The sequence below is a fragment of the Eurytemora carolleeae genome, unplaced genomic scaffold (assembly GCF_000591075.1).
Source record: "Eurytemora carolleeae unplaced genomic scaffold, Eaff_2.0 scaffold649, whole genome shotgun sequence".
Classification (NCBI taxonomy): Eukaryota; Metazoa; Arthropoda; class Copepoda; order Calanoida; family Temoridae; genus Eurytemora; species Eurytemora carolleeae.
In genome coordinates this window covers 24,189-35,589 of record NW_019396584.1, presented here as the reverse complement: position 1 = coordinate 35,589, position 11,401 = coordinate 24,189, and positions in this window count along the sequence as shown.

The window sequence follows — 11,401 nt, the reverse complement described above, 5'->3', positions numbered from 1 at the left end:
TAGATATGGACATTGGACACAACACAGATACTTTTGTAGATATGGACATTGGACACAACACAGATACTTTTGTAGATATGGACATTGGACACAACACAGATACTTTTACAGATATGGACATTGGACACAAGACAGATTCTTTTATAGATATGGAAATTGGACAAAACACAGATACTTTTATAGATATGGACATTGGACAAAAGACTGATTCTTTTATAGATATGGACATTGGACAAAAGGCAGATTCTTTTTTAGATAAGGACATTGGACACAACACAGATACTTGTATAGATATGGACATTGGACACAACACAGATACTTTTAAAAATATGGACATTGGACACAACACAGATACTTTTAAAAATATGGACATTGGACACAACACAGATACTTTTGAAGATATGGACATTGGAAAAAACACAGATACTTTTGTAGATATGGACATTGGACACAACACTGATACTTTTATAGATATGGACATTGGACACAACAAAGATACTTTTGTAGATATGGACATTGGACACAACACATATACTTTTGTAGATATGGACATTGGACACAACATAGATACTTTTGTAGATGAGAATATTGGACACTAGACAGCTCTAAACTAAGAAAATCTTGAAGTAAAAATATCTCTGAACTAATAATATCTTTAAGATAAGAATATCTCTCAACTGAGAATATCTCTAAGCTTAGAATATCTTTAAACTAAGAATATCTTTAAACTAAAAATGTCTTTAAACTAAGAATATCTCTAAACTGAGAATATCTCTAAACTGAGAACATCCTAACACAAAGAATATCTTAAAACTAATAATATCTCTAAACTAAGAATATCTCTAAACTAAGAATATCTCTAAACTAAAAATAACTTTAAACTAAGAATATATCTAAACTGAGAATATCTCTAAGCTTAGAATATCTTTAAACTAATAATATCTTTAAACTAAAAATGTCTTTAAACTAAGAATATCTCTAAACTGAGAATATCTCTAGACTAAGAATATCTTTAAACTAAGAATATCTCTAAACTAAGAATATCTTTAAACTAAGAATATCTCTAACTATGAATATCTTTAAACTAAGAATATCTCTTAACTAAGAATATCTCTAAACTAAGAATATCTCTTAACCGAGAATATCTATAAACTAAGAATATCGAATATCTTTAAACTAAGAATATCTCTAAACTAAGAATATCTCTAAACTAAGAATATCTTTAAACTAAGAATATCTCTAAACTAAGAATACCTCTAAACTAAGAATATCTTTAAACTAAGAATATCTCTAAACTAAGAATATCTTTAAACTAAGAATATCTCTAAACTATGAATATCTTTAAAGTAAGAATATCTCTTAACTAAGAATATCTTTAACTAAGAACATCTCTAAACTAAGAATATCTCTAAACTAAGAACATCTCTAAACTAAGAATATCTTTAAACTAAGAATATCTCTAAACTAAGAATCTCTTTAAACTAAGAATATCTTTAAGCTAAGAATATCTCTAAACTAAGAATATCTTCAAACTAAGAATATATCTAAACTAAGAATCCCCTGGTCCCTGAATGGGCGCCTATTGAACACTGAATACAGATATGAACGGAGAATTTTCAAATCTCCGCTGCTCTCTCTCTCTCTCTCTCTCTTTCCTTATCTATTTATCTCTCTCTCTCTCTCTCTCTATTTCTCTATCCATCTTTTTCTTATTATATATTTTTCTCTCTCTTTTTTATCTCTTATCTCCTTTTTATCTGCTCTCTCATGAAATCATTTTTTTGTCTATAATGGAATCCATTTATTAAAATTTTTAATTTGCCCAAACTATAAAAGGAATTGAGTCTTTTGCCACAGACTAAAATCTTACTAACTTTATCGCTTGAAATATCTAAGCAAGGTCTTCAACATTGGTTTGCAAATATGTAGAAAATAGAAAATCAGGGTTTGTGGCAGTGACTCAATTCCCTCTGATATTTTAGTTTTTTTGCGGAAGAATTTTCGAAGAAAAGTGTCAACTACAAATCCTGATCAAATGCCTGAATCTAGATTCTATTTGATTATAATGTTTCTTCAAATGTTGAATTAATCAAACCTAGGAATATACAACTAGAAGTCTAGAAGTACTAGAAATTCGAGGCGCTTCGCGCCCTTCTTTCTAGGCTTTTAGGGCGCTTCGCGCCCATCTTCTAATTAAATAGTGAACATGTTCTTTTTGTTTACATTTCAAAACAAAGATGAAAAAAGTTTTGCGGATTTTTAAAAAAAAATTCGCGGATTTTCAAAAATTTAAATTTTTTTTACAAAATTAAAAACCTCTAAAACACAAATTTTTAAAATTTCAATCATTCATAAACCTTCCCTGGGGTCCCTAGATGTCCCACAAAAAATTTTGGCCCGATCGGTTCAGCCGTTTTGACGTTTATTGGATACAAACAGACAGACAGACAAACAGACAAACAGACAAGCCAAATTTATATTTAGATTCATGACAAACATATCTAGGAAACAATTAAACAATCAAAGTATATTTACTGTACATATATATTTTGGAGAAATTCAGCGGTAGCGGTTGAACGAGGGTGAGATCCGGGTAAGACTCTGCGACGTTGTTCAAAATAAGAAAAATGCCAAGAACCTGTCAAATCTTTCCCTGGGATGTTTAGAAAGACGAAAATTTCCCTATATGATAATTAAAGGACTGCAGTATTGTTTTGGTGAATTTTATTGACGTACTAAGCCTAGGGGCGTCAGAAATAAGTTTTTGCATTTATTTTGAAAACGTCCCATAAACCTGAAAAAGTTTAATTTTGATAAAACTTTTTGTTCTGTGTGATTGCATATATTCATAGAAAACTTTCTTAAACCGACATGTTTTTTCTAAATTCACTTTTTATAAGAGTTTGAGTCAAAATAATTATTGATAATTATTGCTTTTTATCGAGTAGATATCCATAAACATACCGATGTGAAACCTTTCAGAAAGTAGGAAAGATTCTGCAAAAAAAAGTTGCCAAACCAAACAGAATTTTTATTTTGAACAAAAATATTAAGAATTTATATAGAAGCTTTTCTGGGTTGCAGTTTACTCTAGTTTTGCATTATTTTCATTTGTGTAAAACGGTGAAAAGGAGATTCTGTTGATGATTTAAAACTAAACAGCTGTTACAATCACTTTCCATAAAAAGATTTGAGAATTACAAAATGGTGTTTTTGCCATCCCTCCCTCTAATGAATCATCAGCTGTTTAGTTTTAAACCATCAATAGAATCTCTTTTACACAAATGAAAATAGTGCAAAACTAGAGTAAAGTGCAACCCAGAAAAGCTTAAGTAAGTTCTAAATATTTTTTTTTCAAAAGAAAAAAACTTTTGGGTTTGGCAACTTTTTTTGCAGAATCCTTCCTACTTTCTCAGAGGTTTACATCGGTATGTTTAAGGATATCTACTCGATATAAAGCACAATTTTTTAATACTTATTTTGACTCAAACTCTTTACTAAATGAATTTAGAAAAAATATGCCGGTTTAAGAAAGTTTTCAGAACAAAAAGTTTTATTCCATTCCAGGGAAAGATTTTACAGGTTCTTTTTTTCTCTAATTAAAAATGCATTAAATGTCTGAAATTATTATCTTCGTCCTCAACCGCTGGGTTTCACATTTTTACATACATGCGTTTACCATGAAAATGTGTACTTACAACGCTTAAAAACAAAACAAAAAATAAAAAATGGGTAATTTCTACCGTTGAACGGAAATAAAAGCAGAATAAAAACTTGCATTTCCAGCGGTTGACAGCAAAAGAGTTTTTCATTTCTTATTCTAATTTACCTAGAGTTTAATCTCTCAACCGTTCGTTCAACCGCTACCGCTGGTTTTTTTCCTCCAAAGAATTTACCAAGGGGAAAGAAAACTATTGGGGTTTAAATGAAATATCTAGAAGCAGCTTATAACTAATAGTTGGGATGAAATATCTAGAAACATGTTGGGATTTTATCTAGAAACATGTTGGGATGAAATATCTAGAAAAACATGTTGGGTTGAAATATCTAGAAACATGTTGGAATGAAAAATCTGGAAACATATCAGGATGAAATATCTGGAAAACTATTTTGGGATGAAAAATCTAGGAACATGTTGGTATGAATTATCTAGAAAACATGTTGGGATTAATTATTTAGAAACATGTTGGGATTAAATATCTAAAAACCTGTTGGGATGAAATATTTATAAAAACATGTTGGGAACTTGGGATAAAATATCTAGAAACATGTTAGGATAAAATATCTAGAAAACATGTTGGGATGAAATATCTAGAAATTATGTTGGGAATAAATATCTAGAACACATGTTGGAATGAAATATCTAGAAAACATGTTGAAATAAAATATCTAGAAATTTGTTGGGATGAAATATTTAGAAAACATGTTGGGATGGAATATCTAGAAACACGTTGGGATGCAATATCTAGAAATTTGTTGGGATGACATATCTAGAAAACATGTTGGGATGAAATATCTAGAAATCATGTTGGGATGAAATATCTAAAAACACGCTGGGATGAAATATCTAGAAAACATGTTGCGATGTGTGAAATATCTAGAAACATGTTTAGTTTAACAAAGTGGCAGTCATTGACATTTTAGATTTCATAAAATCGAAAAAAATATTTAAAATAATTAAAATATATATTGCAAAAGAATCTAAATTTGTCTCTTTGTTTCATTTTCAAGTTCTAGGAAAAACAAAATGAGTAATCTCATTAGGTTTAATATGATATAAAGATATATTTACTTAAGTTCCTTATAGTCAGTTTATAATTTCTTGGAATTAACTAATTCCTATGATGCATGCACGGTCAAAGAACAGTGTCACAGTGTTTGTGCCTACTGCCTAGTTAGTGCCTACCATTTTTATAGTATAGGAATCAAAATCAAACATTCCGTACAAACCTAAAGTGGTTTTTAAAGTATATTCTTAATTTCAAATGCAAACGTTATAAAGATTATTTTGGGATAGGTTTAGTTTTGCATAACCTGCCTATTACAAGTTCGATATTAATCATAATTCAAAATAAGTTTTATTTGATAAAAATTGCAAAAACAAATCTGAATTCTGAAATCTGAAAAAATTTACAAAAATAAAATGTGTTTCATTACAGATTTATAAATCTCTGGGCTAAAAGTAGTTGACCTATAGCTCTAAATCGTAAAAAAATAAAATATTTTAACGATGATTAAATTGAAATATAAAATTTTGAAGAATGATTTTGATGCTTTAAAATCAGCAAGGGATAGTTTTTTATTTTCCATCAATATGTTTCCAAGAACAGATAGTGTCCAATTGTTTATGGTTATTTTTATCAAAAAATAGGTTTTTTCTTATTTAGTTTAATTATATAATTGGGAAAAAGAAAAACATGAATTTGAGCCGCGTCCCAAATCAGCCAAAAACCGGTTTCAATTGAGCACCGTCTTAAATCTTGAAACATTGAATACAATTTTAAGTGGAAAACCATATTTGAGCCGCGTCAAATTCGAAAATTTAAAAAACATTTTTTTTATTAATAAGCCTATGTTACCCCGGAATACCACTGGATTACCTCAAAAAAATTAAGCCCATCCAATCCAGCCGTTTTGCGGGCTATGGGTGAACAAATATACAAGTGTCTTGTTTTATTTTATATATAAATTTGGCTTGTCTTGGTGTTTGGGTGTCTGTTTGTTTGTTTGTAAACGTCAAAACGGCTGAACCGATCGGGTCCAAATTTTTTGTGGGACATCACGTGACCACAGGGAAGGTTTATGAATGATAAAAATTTTAAAAAATTTGTTTTAAAGGTTTTTAATTTTGTAAAAAAAATTAAAGCGCAAGCGTCATAAAAGTCTAGTTATATAGATTTAAGTTGGATTAATATAGAAAAAGTTTGATTTGAAATTTTCTGAGATTTGAACTCCTAAACTAGATTTAAGGAGCTAAGGTGTCAAAGTTTAGAAAAATGAAACTAATGTTCTTAGAAAATCAAAATTCACATTTAGATAAACTGGGTTAGCTAAAAAAAATTGTGTTAAAACATTAATGTGCTGCTACAAAAAAAATGTTCAAATGTACATGCAGCTAAAAAATATAGGCACACCGGACTAACCAGAGCTAGAAGCATTCGGTTTCTTCTATTTGATATCATACTCGTTTTGGCCTATAATTAAACAATCTTTAAACTTGCGTATTTCTTTGTTTTATAATTTTTATTCAAAATATATATGCCGACAAAAAAAATTTTCAGGCTAAAAAGGCTAAAAAATGATGTTTATTAGGACAAATTGTGATCGAAAGTTACAGTTTTCTGGAATATTGGCAGAACCGTTAAACCCACGTGTAGGGCTGGGCGTCATTCTTGGTAGTTCCATTCATTCTTTCACAAGAACGAATGGAACCATAAAGAACAATCCCATCGTTCCGGAAAAAGAATGGAATGCAAAGAACACGTTCTTAAAAATATTGGAACAGAATGGAGAAGAATGGAACGGAACAGACATTAGCTTAAAAGAACGAGTAAAATCAGGAACGTGTTCTTATTATCAAGAACGCATTCTAAGTTAGGAACGCATTTTACATCAGGAATGTATATTGTATGCTAAATCATCTAGAAATAAATATAATTAAAAGATTCCCCACTCTAAACCGGCCCCCCTTCCCCTGCCTCCCCCTCCCATAAGGGAGGGGAGATTTAGGTCGAAAGAAATTGTTTTCTATAATTTATTTATCTTTTTAATATTCTTGAAATATTGATTATGAAAATTATGAAATTTTCAAGAATCTACATTGTTCTAGAACGGAACGGAACGATTTAAAAAAAGTCAGAAATTGCCCAGCATAGTAATATTCAAAAAGGATATATTTTTTGCGATAACTTTTGAAAGGTTAATTTTGAGGGTCCTCAATTAATTTGTTCCCCATTTAACCATTATGGTTTTGTTTCTAGTATTTGTATCTATTTTGATATTTTCTCTTTTAAATTGTGGTCGTTTAGAAAATAAATAATAAAAATAATAATAATAATGAATCATGATGCATCAAAAGGAAAACAAAAATGAAATTTTTAATTTTTCGATCATTGTTCAAATTGTTTTATGAAAATTTCAAATTCTGTTGTATCAAAATAGAAATGGAAAAATTTGCATTATCATCTTTTAACCTTTGTAGTTTAAACCTCAATCTCTGTAAAGATTATAGATCCGTTAAATCACGCGTATAAAACTTTAAACTTTACATCATTCATCTTGGTTTAGAGGCAGCAAACCTGGGAAGATAATTCTGAAAATTGGAAAGAGTATGATCGCAGAAATTAGAAGTTGTTTACAAAAAATACAGCTCAAAAATTTTCTGCCGGCCGCTTTAGTAATTGTAAATTGACTGTACTGTCTAAACTAGGACTGCGTGCAAAGTTTGGCCCAACTCGGATATTTAAACGTACACCGTTTGTGCGTGTTTACAGTGACGTATTTTTGAAGTGATACTTAATTTAAAGATCCAAATTTTTAAGGAATGCAAATGTTTAAAATGTAGACATTTTAATTTTTCATCGGATTGTTTATGTTTTAAGGTTTTCTTTACGCTATAGTTGGCTACTTTTAAGCGACTAATACTCGAGTTCTGGAAGAAAATAGCAGCCATTCCCTTCCGTCAACCGGAGTCCACTCTGGACTCCGATGGGAAATTATTTTTACTGGAGGGATGCTGCAAATGATGCATCACCCCCTGCAAATAAAAATTTTATTTTTTAGATATAAAGTTTATTTTTTCGTAAATATTATGGTTGTCATAAATACTAATAAAAAAGAGATCACCAAGTTTGGCGATACAATTCTAATACGTAGCTTTTTTTAATATTCCTGAAGTATATTACACTAGCTGAAGTGCACGGCGTTGCCCGTGAAAATTTGAAGAAAAAAGTTCGGCTTCATTTCTGAAAAAAAGATGGGTTTCCTAAAAAAATGTCAGCCATTTTGTTCTAGCCGTTGGGTCAGCTATAGCTAACATATATACATATATATAAATATTATTTTCTATATGAGCGAAGAGCTTTATTGTATGTATACATTTATACTAGACTGTGTGTAAGTTTCTAAATTAGTTTTTAGTAACTTTAGCAGCGCTGGGTTTCCAAGCTAATATAAATATAAACGTTCCAACCTAATCTTCAGAATGACGTAGATATCCTAATCATTGTCCTAATCCAAATATTTAATGATTTAACGACGTGTTTAAACAAGATATATTTCAATTTCCGATACCATTGATGTATTTATCATGTTCAGGTGAATATTACTACAAATCACCCCCTGCAAATAAAAATTTTATTTTTTAGATATAAAGTTTATTTTTTCGTAAATATTATGGTTGTCATAAATACTAATAAAAAAGAGTTCTATTTTTTAATAAACATTTTTCTCCTAACAGTCAATTATTTAGATATTTTTATTAGCTTTTTATTCAATTTTATAAATTAGTTTTTAAAGTATAACTATTCATGAAATAATAAATTAGAAGGATATGTAACTATTAACCTAGAGTAAAATGTTAAATATTCTGACCAATTAACCTGGAGTAAACTGTTAAATATTCTGAACAGTTAACCTGGAGTAAACTGTTAAATATTCTGAACAGTTAACCTGGAGTAAACTGTTGGATATTCTGAACTATTAACCTGGAGTAAACTGTTAATATTCTGAACAGTTAACCTGGAGTAAACTGTTGGACATTCTGAACTATTAACCTGGAGTAAACTGTTAATATTCTGAACTATTAACCTGTTAAATATTTTGAATTATTGACCATGGAGTAAACTGCTAAATATCTATTTATCTATGATTTGAACTATTAACCTAGAGTAAACTGTTAAATATTCTGAAATATTAACCTAGAATAAACTGTAAAATAGTATATACTATTAATCTAAGGTAATCTGTTAAATAGTATAAATTATTAACCTAGAGTAAACTGTTCAGCATTCTGGACTAGTAGCCTAGAGTAAACTGTTATATATTCTGGACTATTAACCTGGAGTAAACTGTTAAATATTCTGGACTATTAACCTGGAGTAAACTGTTATATATTCTGGACTATTAACCTAGAGTAAACTGTTAAATATTCTGGACTATTAACCTAGAGTAAACTGTTAATATTCTGAACAGTTAACCTGTTAAATATCTTGAATTATTGACCATGGAGTAAACGGCTACATATCTATTTATCTATGATTTTGAACTATTAACCTAGAGTAAACTGTTAAATATTCTGAAATATTAACCTAGAATAAACTGTAAAATAGTATATACTATTAATCTAGGGTAATCTGTTAAATACTATAAACTATTAACCTAGAGTAAACTGTTCAGCATTCTGGAATAGTAACCTAGAGTAAACTTTTAGATATTCCAAGCTATTAATCTGGAGTAAACTGTTATATATTCTGGACTATTAACCTATAGTTAACTGTTATATATTCTGGACTATTAATCTGGAGAAAACTGTTAAATATTCTGGACTATTAACCTGGAGTAAACTGTTGAATATTCTGGACTATTAACCCAGAGCAATATATCTAGAGTGAAGAGTATTGATGACAGTTTATTATTCTAGATTTAGACCTGATATACTGTATGTAAACAAATACTACATTTACTAGTAATCAGGGAAGGTAAAACTTTTCTTTAGGATATCGCTAAAATTATGCGACTAGGACTTCCTCAGCCGAATTTAAAGAATTTTAGCAACGTCTTAAATTTGAGATGTGGCTCAAACATGGTTGGTTCCACATAAAATTGTATTCAGTGTTTTGAGATTTGAACCGGCGCTCAATTGGAACCGAGGAACAGATTTTTGCGATCAGCTAAATTCTTTAAATTCGACCTCTTATCTCTAAATGATAAATCAAATTTTAGTTAAAAAAATACTGTTAAAAAATTAACAAGAAAATTTGTTAAATAAAATAAATGGATTGGTAAAACTTCAAGAAATATTAATTAGCTTCTCCATCTGTCTAGTTCAGTGTACAGTATCCAGGACGAATTCAAAACTCAAAAATTCAGGACCCGTNGAAACTTTTTTCTCTCTCGTATCCAGGACAAATTCAGGTCCCGTATCCAGGACAAATTCAGGTCCCGTATCCAGGACAAATTCAGGGCCCGTATCCAGGACATGTATCCTGGAAAAATCCAGGACCAGTTTTTTTTATTTAGGACCTTATCTGGATTTCTCCAAAACCCGGGCGTATCCAGGACCCGTGTTTTGGATTTGATTGAAAATAAAATGGATAAAACTAGAGTTTCCAGTCAAAAGGCGAAAACGTTTCACAATATTTTTTTATGAAATATGAAATGCGAAAATTCATTGAAAAAAATGCGAAAACTTTGCGAAAAAAATATGAATTATGATAACATTAACTTCTAATTCCAAAGTTTTTTTTTGCGCAATTAATTGCTGCAACTAAAACATATCTGGTTATCGCGGAAATGTTTTTTGCTCAATTCATTTTCTCAAAAAAAATGAAAAATATCGCGAAAATTTTTGCGAAATACGAAAATTGTCTGGGTTTTTTCCGAAAGTTTTTGTTCGCTGGACACCCTTGATTAAACAAAGTACTGCTAAGTGCTCAGTAGATTTAGTTTTAATCGAATTATAAAGAAGCATGCAGCATGAAAAAAAATATTCCTAGCTGTTACGGAAATATTTTAGTTTGAATGTTGCTAGAAACAGGGTACTTGAGATACTTTTGGTACCCTTCCATACAACATTTGAATAAAGAAATTAAATTAAAATTTGTTAAATCCCAGCACCCTGCCTGGTAAATACTACAGTAGAATTTTAGTAAATGTAGCATAGGTAGAGCATACTGTGCAAAATTTTCCAGTCTAATGGGTCTAAAATTGTTGAGATATGTAAATAATATATAACCAGTAATATAGTGACCCTAGAAAATTAAGATTTTATAATTTTGTGTGCTCAACTTATCCTCCATTGTAAAAACATTGTCAGTCTTGTCTGAAACTGACTGTGGTGATTTTAGATAGAATTTCTTTCTATACTTTTTTCTTCCTTTCTTAAAATCGACAGTCCTCATCTTTTGAACATCATTAATCAAATTTTGCTCCAGAGTGGCTTTCTGACCCTTTTATTAAAGTGTAAAATTTCTTTGCAGATATTGTATTCTAATTCATCTCTACATTAAAATCTCTCTGATCACCTGACAATCTCCTTCCTTCCGATCAACTTCTTACCTATCCAAAAATATATCTTGATATGTGTAACCAATTATATTCAGTATCGTTAATTAACTTCGGGCCAACCACTCAAAACAACCAACCCTGGTTAGGCGGGTCCAAACTGCATAGTAAATTGTGG